The 11,222-nt window shown below is 33.1% G+C and overlaps 3 non-coding genes across 3 annotated transcripts; 2 read left to right on the top strand and 1 right to left on the bottom strand.

Annotated features, from left to right (window-relative positions):
• The first annotated feature begins 2,724 nt into the window (after positions 1–2,724).
• Smp_tRNA_00491_Pseudo_TTG.1.1 lies at positions 2,725–2,797 on the top strand. The gene has a single exon. It is a non-coding gene (tRNA).
• A 4,394-nt stretch (positions 2,798–7,191) lies between these two features.
• Smp_tRNA_00910_Pseudo_TTG.1.1 lies at positions 7,192–7,260 on the top strand. The gene has a single exon. It is a non-coding gene (tRNA).
• A 1,206-nt stretch (positions 7,261–8,466) lies between these two features.
• On the bottom strand, positions 8,467–8,533 carry Smp_tRNA_01525_Gln_TTG.1.1. Its single transcript has one exon. It is a non-coding gene (tRNA).
• Between the last annotated feature and the right edge of the window lie 2,689 nt (positions 8,534–11,222).

Genomic DNA, 11,222 nt, shown 5'->3' with positions numbered 1-11,222 from the left:
TGTGCTTCCAGTGCTTCCAGGTTTTCCCTAGTGGTCTAGCTTCAATTGACTTACGCTTTCAACTATGAAAATACTAAAACTCCACAAAAGCTCCTTCTGATAAGAAATAAGTCAGTTAAAAATAAAATTATGAATTTAGAGTTTATGCAATCAAAATAACAGAGAGAAATTTACGAGAATGGTGTAAAAAACATGATAACTTCCCCATGGTAAGGAAAGATTTTCCAGTGTTTCCTTTCGAATACCTAAATCTGAATTGAGACGTTTGATTGCTATGACTTCGACAAATTTAAGAAGAATAGAGTTTGATTGTGGATTGAGAGTCCTGAAAGATTACAGTATACTAATTTGATATCCTGAGTCGAAAAGATGCTTCGAAATAGCACTACTAAAAGGCTTTAATTTTATTAGCTTAGGACAATTTAGAATGTGTTCATACAATTGAACGCTAACTCATAATTCTGTTCTACTGAAAAAGTTGCTTTGACAGATAGATGTATATCTATAAACGCAGTTGGGAGTAAAATGAAAGAGGTATTTATAGGTCTTTTGTTCTTGTAAGGAATATATTAGTTTACACGAGATAAATAACTTGACTTCACGAGACGTTCAGGTTAATGTGATTTTTTAATCTTCTGTTTAATGTCACTGCAGAGTAATTATCTTTGAATTCAATTTGAATGAAAATAGGTCTTTTCGCCTAATGTGATTCATCCCGGGGATTTCGTCCTCACTTTTCCTATTTTTCTTAGTTATCAGTGAAGCTTTAATCTTTGGAGATTCACACAAATTGAATATAAACAATCAATTTTTTCTCATATACCACTTAACTAAAATTTCGGTATAAAAGACTTCTAAATATGATGAATAATGATAACTTTGTTTCATACCGAAAACAGGTTGTATTCTTTGACATTGAAATTATATTCACCCTTGCATATATATATATATATACTAGGACGAGACAGCCATCTAGTGCTACCAGGTTTTCAATGGTCGTCTAACATTCAGAAATTTATGATCTCAGTTAAAAACCTAACAATCACCACAACCTCACACTGATAATTACCATGTTCTCAGTAGTGATTAGCTTCATAAGGGAATTCTCGGAGTTCTAGTGAGAAGCAATGACCAGTGGAGCTAATACTTGTCAAAAACAGACAGGTATCTACCTCAGACAATAAAAGATGGTCGAAATTAGACATTAACACCGTTGGATACCGGCTCAGTGGTCCACAGATTAAGCCTTCGCGCATGACCGAAAATCCTGGGTTCGAAACCCTAATGAGGAATCGTCGATGCGCACTGATGTGGATTTTCGTTCTTCACTAAGACAAAATGGCCATCCAGTTCTTCCAAGTTACAAATGGTAGTTTAACATTCATTGATTCATGATCTGTATCATCATATATATATATGCTAAATATTAGTCAAATAACACTTACGAATAATAAAAACGTTCGCAGTTTTAAATATGATCGACATTAATCTGTATAAAAATCGGTTGGTTAATTAAATTCTACACGAATAACAAACAATAATGGTTTCTTTTCACGTTTATATTTTTTATAGACTAATGATGATTATTGGTATGACGAAAAACACACACACACATAATATAGATATGATTGATTTATCTTTTTATAACTAACGTGACATAGTCATTGACTTCATTAAACTAATAATCATTCATTCATGGATCCATTTAATTGTTGATTTATGTACAAAAAATTACTAGGTTGAGTATCTGTCAAATAGATTGTATTGTCTTTCCCCTTCGTGATATTGTTTTCTTTTTGTGAAAGAAACATTTGATGATGATACAGTGGTCGAAGAATAGATAAACAAGGAATGGACTGGTCATTTTTCATTATGTTTATTGTTTCAAATGAGGTTATTATTTTTGGTGACCATACAGTAGATAAACAGAGATTATTAATGTAGGGTTTGGGGTATAGATAATGTACGTTGGCTCAAGTTTCCATGACACATTATTATAATGAGATAAAAATAATAGAAGAGATTGAAATAATGTTGTATTACTGATAAAAGAAGACTAAATCTTAGGGATATGTTTTGAAAAAAGAAACAAAGTGTATGTGTATATATGAAGGGATACTGGAATTTAAAATCGAAAGGGAGTTAAACAGTGAATACATCTGAGCTAAGTCACTTAAAGTTTTCTATCACTGATTGTAGTTATCACATGGACCTCCACCAGGTTTTTTTGTATCTAGATATATGGTTTAGACTAACAGTCATTAGCTAAATGCTCCTACCATGGAGGATTTTACATTTATCATTATGTTCAATCTGCTTTCGAGTAAAGTATTAACGCGATGTGTATTTTACATACAATTAGAATGAACTCAATAATATTTAAAGCATCCACTATGCTGCAAATCTTCTTCACCGTTTCAAGAGTGAAACATACAATATAGTATGCTTTACAAACACCACATATATAACCTGATGGGTAGAATACAAAATATGGTAAGTATCTAATTTACGGAGAATTTGATGATCCTTATACTGTTTATAATATATTTTCAACCTTAAATTCATTTAGTATTGTTTGTTTGAATCTTCCCATCGATGTGTTAGGACTGCGACTGGTCAATCTCTAATTGGCATATGTGTATACTGTGCGTATTACCTCGATTCAAACAAACAATATTAAATGAATTTAAACTTCACCCCATCGCATAAGCAAGAGGCTATCAGGACTCAGTAGCTGAGTGGATAACGCGATGGCGTTTGAAGCGAAAGGTATTGGGTTCGAGTCCCAGAGTGTACGTCAACTCTGAGATGCAGGTACATCCAACTGACGAGTCCCAAATAGAGCGAAATACGCGTTGTGGATTCCACTGCTAGTCACTATTCATTTTTGCTTACAATATTTTCAACCTTGTTGCATAACCAAATGTCATGAAACATGTTAAATGATTAAATTTTTAAAATATTTTTTAGAAAAGAAAAATTTGAGATCATTTCATGATTTAAACTATAAAAATCCTACAGTCGCTACAAATTTCCCTATACTTACAATAATCATTTTATCAACTAGTAACTATCATCAAGATGATAATTCGTGATCACTGTGGTTCAATCAGATTGTCTACAAGACGGTTATTTATAGCAGGTAATAGATGAGAGTTGTGTAATATTGTAGATTGACTGAAATCAAATTTGTACATTATTAGATACCGTGTCAGTGGTTCATAGGTTCAGGGTTCACGCGTAAGACTGAAGTTACTGTATTTAATTCCCAACTGCAAGATCGAGGATATCCGTTGCCGAGAAGTACCATACTATGATGAAATGACCATCCAGTGCTTCCAGGTTTTCAACAGTAGCCTATCTGAGATCAGAATAAAATTTAAACTGTTAAAAATTATAGCCGACTTACGGATCTATAATTATACGTGAAAATTAACAGTCGCATATTCATTAGAACAGAGAGTGAATTAATGCGTTTTTTTTTATGTCTTTATTAAAACAAATACCTAAATAAAGGTAGTTTAGAGCGTTTAATCATTATAGTATATATTCCTTGTCTTTGTTGAAAATTATACTTTCATTATTGATGATGGTCGGTTGGGTGGAAGAAAATGAAAAGAAAACAATAGGGAAAAATAATTAATTATATTTGTTAATTAAATAATCATGGGTTAAAAGATGTATAAATTTAAACTTTATATTGGGTAAAAGAAGAGCATTAAAACAATAAGTTTTTTGGAACCCTAAGTGTTATTCTATTTACCGTTTTCATTTTTGAAAGTAATCTAATCGGTTTATCATTTTATTAAGTTCTTAAAATGAAACAGTGTAGCTGAATTGACACCCAACGTTGATATCAAGAAGTTGGCTCTTTTAAGGATAGATCATATACTAGGTAAATCAATATTGAAAAATGGAAATCATCACCTATTTGGGAATCGTCAGATGGATGCACCTGTATTCCAGACTTGATACTCACTCTGGGACTCAAGATCAGTATTGTTCTCTGCGGATTCCATCATATTATCTAGTTAGCTACTGAGTCCAGATAATTACTCAGATGCTCAACGGAAAACTAAGCCAGTTCTTTAACGGTGTAGCTGAATTGACACCCAACTTTGATATCATGAAGTTGGCCCTTTCAAGGATAGATCATACACTAGCTAAACCAATATTGAAAAATGGAAATCATCACTGTAAATCAGCTTTCATGATTATGAGAAAACATTCAACGGTGTGAATAGAAGAACTTTGTGAAATCTTTTTCGACACTATGGAATACTTGAGAAAACAAAAATATCAACTACAGGATAATCCAACTCATTTAAAATTTGATTAAATTTCATGCGTTGAGCATTTGAGTGATTATTTGAACTCAGTAGCTAACTGGACAAGATGATTCAATTTGCAGCAAACAAAACTGATTTTTAGTCACGGAGTGAGCATCAAATCTGGAATGCAAGTGCATCCATCTGACGATTCCCAAATAGGTGATACACGCACCCTGGATTGCAAAGCTAGCTATATTCAATCTATTCCATATCAATCTGAGAAGATTGTCAACATCACACAGAGATTCTCCGAGGGACTGAATAGTAAAGTTGAGCATGTGTAGGGTAACTCACAGATAGTGCTGACTTTCGGTATTTTTCTTACTGCTTGTTTTGAATGGATTATTAAGATGGACATACAATCTACTTTTAAAATAATAACGTAAAATTTTCAAGAAAGGTGTCTAAATATTCGTGTACCTGCCTCTCAGATTTGATATTCACTCTGGGACTCAAAACTGGTATTATTTACTTTAAACACCATCGCCTTATCCACTTAACCACTGAGTTCAACTCATTGGTGGAAGCACATCCAGATGACGATTCCCAGGTTGGATGAAATGCGCGTTCTGAATTCCGCTGCTAGCTACCATCCATCTCTACTCGGAATTTTTGTGACGTAATGATAATATCGAGGCGATCCTCACGGGATGCACATATGTCAAAAGAGACTGATCAATTACAGTCCAAAACATCGATTGGAAGATCCAAGCAATCAAGTCAAATGAGTTGTTTAAAGAAGCTTTGAAAAAAGTACTTGAGTATATTAGTCGACTTAATGTTTAAATCAACTGACATCGTAAAGCGTCAGTTTTATTTTTGCATCATGACGGGTAAACTGTACTTGGCTGCAATTTTAAATGTTTGTTATTTAAACTATTGTGTCTACTAAAGCTGAGGACGAAATAAACTCATAGTCTACAACCGAATTGTTACTCAGACTCAAACTAATTTATAGCAGAAATATCATAGTTGTTAACATCACATTATCATATTAATGGTGAGTTATTAATGTCATATGTTATATCATTTGAGGGAAGGTTTCTAAATCTGCTTTACAGCGTTCAATATATGTGCACTATTATGGATTTTCGAGTATTCTTCTGTTCAGTTACTAAGTGAATGCTGTATGTAGGAGCATAACTTTCAACGAGAATTTTATCTCTATCTCTGGCTTTCAATTTATTTACTATTTTCAATTTTACATCTTTGAGTTGCGCTAAAGTGTCCTGTTCATAGAAGACATATGTAGATAGTTTCAGATGACTGAAATGAAATCCTCAGTGAGAAATTCATCCTTATGTGTAGTACTGTCCAACTAAATGAAGGGAAAAATGTGCGACATTTCTTGATATCTCATTTACTTAATCAGGTTTACATTCTTTTCTTTACAATAGAAATCAATTTATTGCTCGTAAATGTAATATTTATTTTAGGTATGTTCATACAATTACTTTCATTCGTTACTATACACATTTATATTTATGTCTGGTTAAGTAAAAATTCAAACAGCTAGTAGGATATTAAGTATTGAAATTAAACACAAAACATCAACTCCCCGGTAATTCAGAGTACAGGTGAAAGGGGGAAGACAAGACATATGCCTAGTTACTATTTTAACCAACTTGAAGTATTCAATGAAAAGTTGTTTGGAAATAATCTAAATATTTATTTAGACATTCTGTCTAATTTAATGTAATCCAGTCATCAAATTATTGTTTTAACATCTGTTGATTAGATGGATTATTGACTGGATACATTGACTGGTACATTTATACCTGCTATGACAGAGCATGTATTTCATTACAAACAGTTATCGAAAAATCATCCCTTGATACGATATGCTTGTAATCTTGAAAAGACATTAGAAATTTCAATTTGCTACATCAGTCTACAACAAAATAAAAAATTTGTTAAATACCACATCGATATTTGTTACATTTGAAGGGAAGGTTGTTGGAACAGGATGTTTAAGAAAAACATTCTGTTTTGCAGATTATTAAGATTTTCCTCTAATAGGCTTCTCATTTATGGATGTGTGACTTTTTGTCTGATTCGTAAAGTTGTCAATCTGTAGGGTAGGTTCCTCTTGTGAAACAGGTAACATCGGGAAAAGGAAAGAAATTTCTAAATGCATCTCGGAGAATTACCTTGTCTAATTGTTAAAACAACAATGCGAATCATCTAATAGTTTTATTCTGGAAATTGATTCTTTACTGAAATTACTTTCTAAGATCATCGAAACGGTTGTATACATAACGTGAAAGGAGATTATGGATCAAAATCTTGTGTACTTCAAAGGGTTCAATAGCTCAGAGTTTTAAGTGATATTTAATCTCACATTCATCTTAGGTCATAACTATTCATTTACCATTATTACCTCTAGGTTTTTCTTCACATTTACCAAATTGACAATTATCTTCTCAAAAGAGGCTGAAGATCCTAGTTTCTATTCACAGTTTTGCAATGATGTGTACTCGCTGCCGAAGAGTCTCACACTAGGACAAAATGGTCGTTCAGTGCTTCCAGACTCTCATTGGTTGTTTAACTTAGATCGGTTCATGATCTCAATAAAGCTCAACAATCTTCATATCCCCATACTCATGATAATCCATAATTGCCGAGCTATAAACAACTATTTACATGTAGATTATTAACCAATCCACTTTGACACTCAAATTTATCGAACACTAATATTGATACAATCCCATACTGTTTTTCAGTGTATTATTGTTTATTAAACAACTATAAAACACGACTGTGCAGATGAAAATATATTTTTTCGCTGAATTTAAAGCAAGTCATTACTACTTATTACGACTCGTCTTAAATTGTCATATTATGTACTAACAATCAGGACTCAGTGGCCGAGTGGATAACGCGATGGCGTTTGAAGCGAAAGGTACTGGGTTCGAGTCCCAGAGTGAAAATCAACTCTGAGATGCAGGTACATCCAACTGACGAGTCCCAAACAGGACGAAACGCGCGTCGTGGATTCCACTGCTAGCCACTATCCATATTTGTTTACCAATCATTATCTGTCTTTTCTTTCCTGCACAGGACTTTGTATTTTACAAAGTCGCATCTATACTTGAACTGAGAAAACGAATGAGGAAATTTTATACTGTTCGATCGAATTAGATAACTACAATTCAGTTTAAATACTATTTTGTCTTTGAAGTTCATAATATAATAGTGTATAAAAATTGTAAGCAGATTGATTTCTATTTGAAGGATTACTTGATAATGAGTTCGAAAATGATGTTGTTTTGTGTTGGACTCAGAAAAATGTATTATTATTTTGAGGAACGTCATTATTTCAGTAGTTTGTGCGTGTAAGCTTGGTTTGAGTGATTGAATTTTCCACCGACAGCAGTTGAATAAATTTTAATAAATTGTTTATTTTTCTACTGAAAATGATTTCATTTATGAACATGAGTTAAGAAGAATGTATCCTGAAGTTTTACAGTGACTTATTGTTGTGAGACATCGTAGAACAGTAAGCAGTATATATTACCTTTGTAGAATTCTCATTCAGTTCCACTCAAATGCATTTCTAACCAATTATTCCTTACCAGTTTCAATGACATGACTTTTGTGTGAAATAAGGGACGTGTCCATGGACATGCAGTGCATTCTTTTTTCAGTGTTCAATATATGTCCGGTACCATGTAGTTCCGAGTATTTTTTCTGATAAATTGATAGGCGAATACTACGTTTAAGAGCATGTTTTTAAATTGAAAATTTTATTCTGAGCCCTAACTTTCACTTTTTATTAGTTTTTTTATCCAGCGATTTGTGATATAATTCAGTGGTGTGTTCATAGAAGATATATATAGATGACTTCAGATACTGAAATGAGATTCTTAATGAAAGCAATGCTTCCATGTGTATCACTCATCCACTAAATGAATAGAAAAATCTGATATGCACAATATTGTATACATATTGAACATCGAAAAAAAGGTTGAATATTTTCACATCGTTTATATCAGACAGTTTTATTTTTAATTCTTAAGCAACATTATTTCCAAATAAGCAAAGATGGAGACTGGCTAGCAGTGGAACTCAAGATGTGCGTTTTGTCTTATTTGGGACTTGTCAGCTGGATGTACCTGCATCTCAGAGTTATTGTTCACTCCGGAACTCGAACCCAGTACCTTTCGCTTCAAACGCCATCGCGTTATCCACTCAGCTACTGAGTCCTGATAGCCACTTGCTTGTGCATTGGGGGGAAATTTAAATTCACTTGGTAAGCAAAGATAGCTTATAATGCTTGTGAATTAGGGCTACCTCAAGGCCATACACACAGTATACACATATTCCAATAAGAAACGGATCAATTGCAATCCTAAACATCAATGGGAAGATTCAAGCAAAGAATACCAAGTGAAGTTATTTGTAAATGTTTCTCTTTTTCATTTAACTTCATTGGATACAAATATATTGTTTTGATAATGTTTATAACCTAATAACCATTCACATAAATGTCGGTATATAAATAATTAATTTCATTGCAATAACCAGTATATATAAGGTAGAAATAAAAGTATAATAATAACCAATCATTATCCAAAATATATTGAATTATAAATATACTACTACTTATACTACTTAAAAAAACTATTCATGTTGAAAATTTTGTATAATTCAAGTGTATTAAATATTAATTATAATGAATGTTTAAAATAGTCAGCATACTGTGATAAGTTCTTTAAAAACTATCGTTCTTTTGTAGTAGTTTTATTGAATTACTTGAAGGTATTACGTCGTAAGATAACCTACAGCGTCCATAGTTTAGTGTGAGAGAATAGTTGTAAAAGTACGTTAAGAACATACAAACTACGTAGAATATTAATATATATATATACATATCTATTTGAATCGCTATTGATAATTTTCGTTTATATTTGTGTTTCCTGTGAAGATTGCTTTGATAATCTCATTAAGTCATAAGGATTGAAAGTAGAGTGGAATGTTGATTAACAGTGGAATCGAGAACACACGTATCGTCAGATTTGGTACTTGTTAGATGAGAGTGGCTATCCAAACGCAGTGGTTCAGTGAACAACATGATGGCGTTTAAAGTGGCCGGTATCGGGTTCGAGTCTTGAAGTGTACATCAACGATGGGATGTTTGCATATCCAGGTGATGATTTCCAGGTAGAATGAAACTCGCATCCTGAAGTTCACGGATAGTCACCATTCATCTTTCCCTAAAATATGTAGAATGTTGTTTAAGTGTACAGATATTAGTATTCGGGAGAAACGTGTTGAAAGTAGGAATTATGTAATTAGTGGATAACATAAATTAAAAACCAGTGCACTAATGTTGTTGAAAAAACTTTAAGAATAATAGGATAATAACTTTAAACTTTTATGATCACATACGTCCAATGTGATAGATCATCTCGTACTTACATGGATTACCTAAAGTACATAAGCCTGTATTACCGTTACGGCCTATTTTGGATAAGTCTATGTTACCTTAGGATCGAACCATTGAATGTTAGAGTGGAAATTTTGAACTCGTTGAAAACAAATATCTTAATATTCTGTTCATCTAACTTTTGAATTTATTGATGGTATTAAGTATGTTAATACTTCCTGGAAAATTTATATCAAGATATGGAACAAGGATTAAGAAAAATGAAGGGGAAAGTTCAGAATTATCTGCAGAAATTATCTGAATGACCTAGAATTAGCAGTTGTCAATAAATGTTTTTTAGTGCTTTGTGATGAACAACAGTCACAGACGTACAGATATATACACCATGAACGATCCTGAGCTATTTCTTGTCCCGGCACACTGTGATGTAGCAAACGTTATTTTTCAAGACTTCAAAACCTCTGTATACTGCCATGCAGTATCTACTAAGAGTTTTAAAACCCTCTGATCGATATAAAGAATATTTAGCTACGTACTTGGTAAAATTTCTGTATTTTTATACATAGTATTCTTACGGCCGAAACTTGATTGTTAGATGCACACCACAAGCTTCTGCTCAAATAAAGACGGTGAACTGTTGGTAAAGGGTTCAAGGAACTGAAACCAAGTTGATGCTTGAAACTGAAAAGCTTCTGTATGACAAAAAACTGGCTAACCTGATCGTATTTCTCTTGTAATATAGAATAAAGAGTGGTGATTTTATCAGACTTTTTTAAATTTAAATATTGATTATTTACCTCACTTCTATTGTCCTCCAAAACAGAGAATTTACATGGGCACTCTAGAGAAGTTCCAAAATCTAGAATCAATTACCTTTCAGCTGACTCCCAGCTTTCCCATCAAATCATCAACTGATGGAACCTCTTGTCTCAACAAGTCGTTGAATCACTATCTACTGACGGGTTTAAAAGAAAGTTGGGTCAACTATGAGACACCTATCTCCTGGGCTTACAGAAATCATTCAACTTCTTGTCTTTCTTATACTGAACTTTGATTCAAAACGAGAACTTTAAATAACGTTCAAATATATATAAATGTGAACACCATGTATAATCATTCGACACTCATAAAATAAGGTTTCTACCTCAGAAACAGTAGTAGTGTAGTGAACAAAAACATTAGTTGGGACAAACGAATGTATTAAATCACAAATTAAAGACTACCTCACTAAAATCTGATAACCATACAGCAAACAGTTAGTTTGGTTCAAGTTAGACATTAACACCGTTAGATGCCGGCTCAGTGGTCTATCGGTTAAGGGCTCTGGCTCGAGACTGGTAGGTCCTGGGTTCGAATCTCGCGAGTGCGGGATCGTGGATGCGCGCTGCTGAGGAGTCCCATAATAGGACGAAACGGCCGTCCAATGCTTCCCCGTTTTCTATGGTGGTCTAGCTTCAATCGACTCATGATTTCAACTATGAAAATTTGCAAATTAACAACCA

The sequence above is a fragment of the Schistosoma mansoni genome, chromosome 1 (genome assembly GCF_000237925.1).
Source record: "Schistosoma mansoni strain Puerto Rico chromosome 1, complete genome".
In the NCBI taxonomy this organism is placed as follows: domain Eukaryota; kingdom Metazoa; phylum Platyhelminthes; class Trematoda; order Strigeidida; family Schistosomatidae; genus Schistosoma; species Schistosoma mansoni.
Note: the sequence above shows the minus strand (reverse complement) of the source record. Positions and strands in the feature narration are given on the sequence as shown.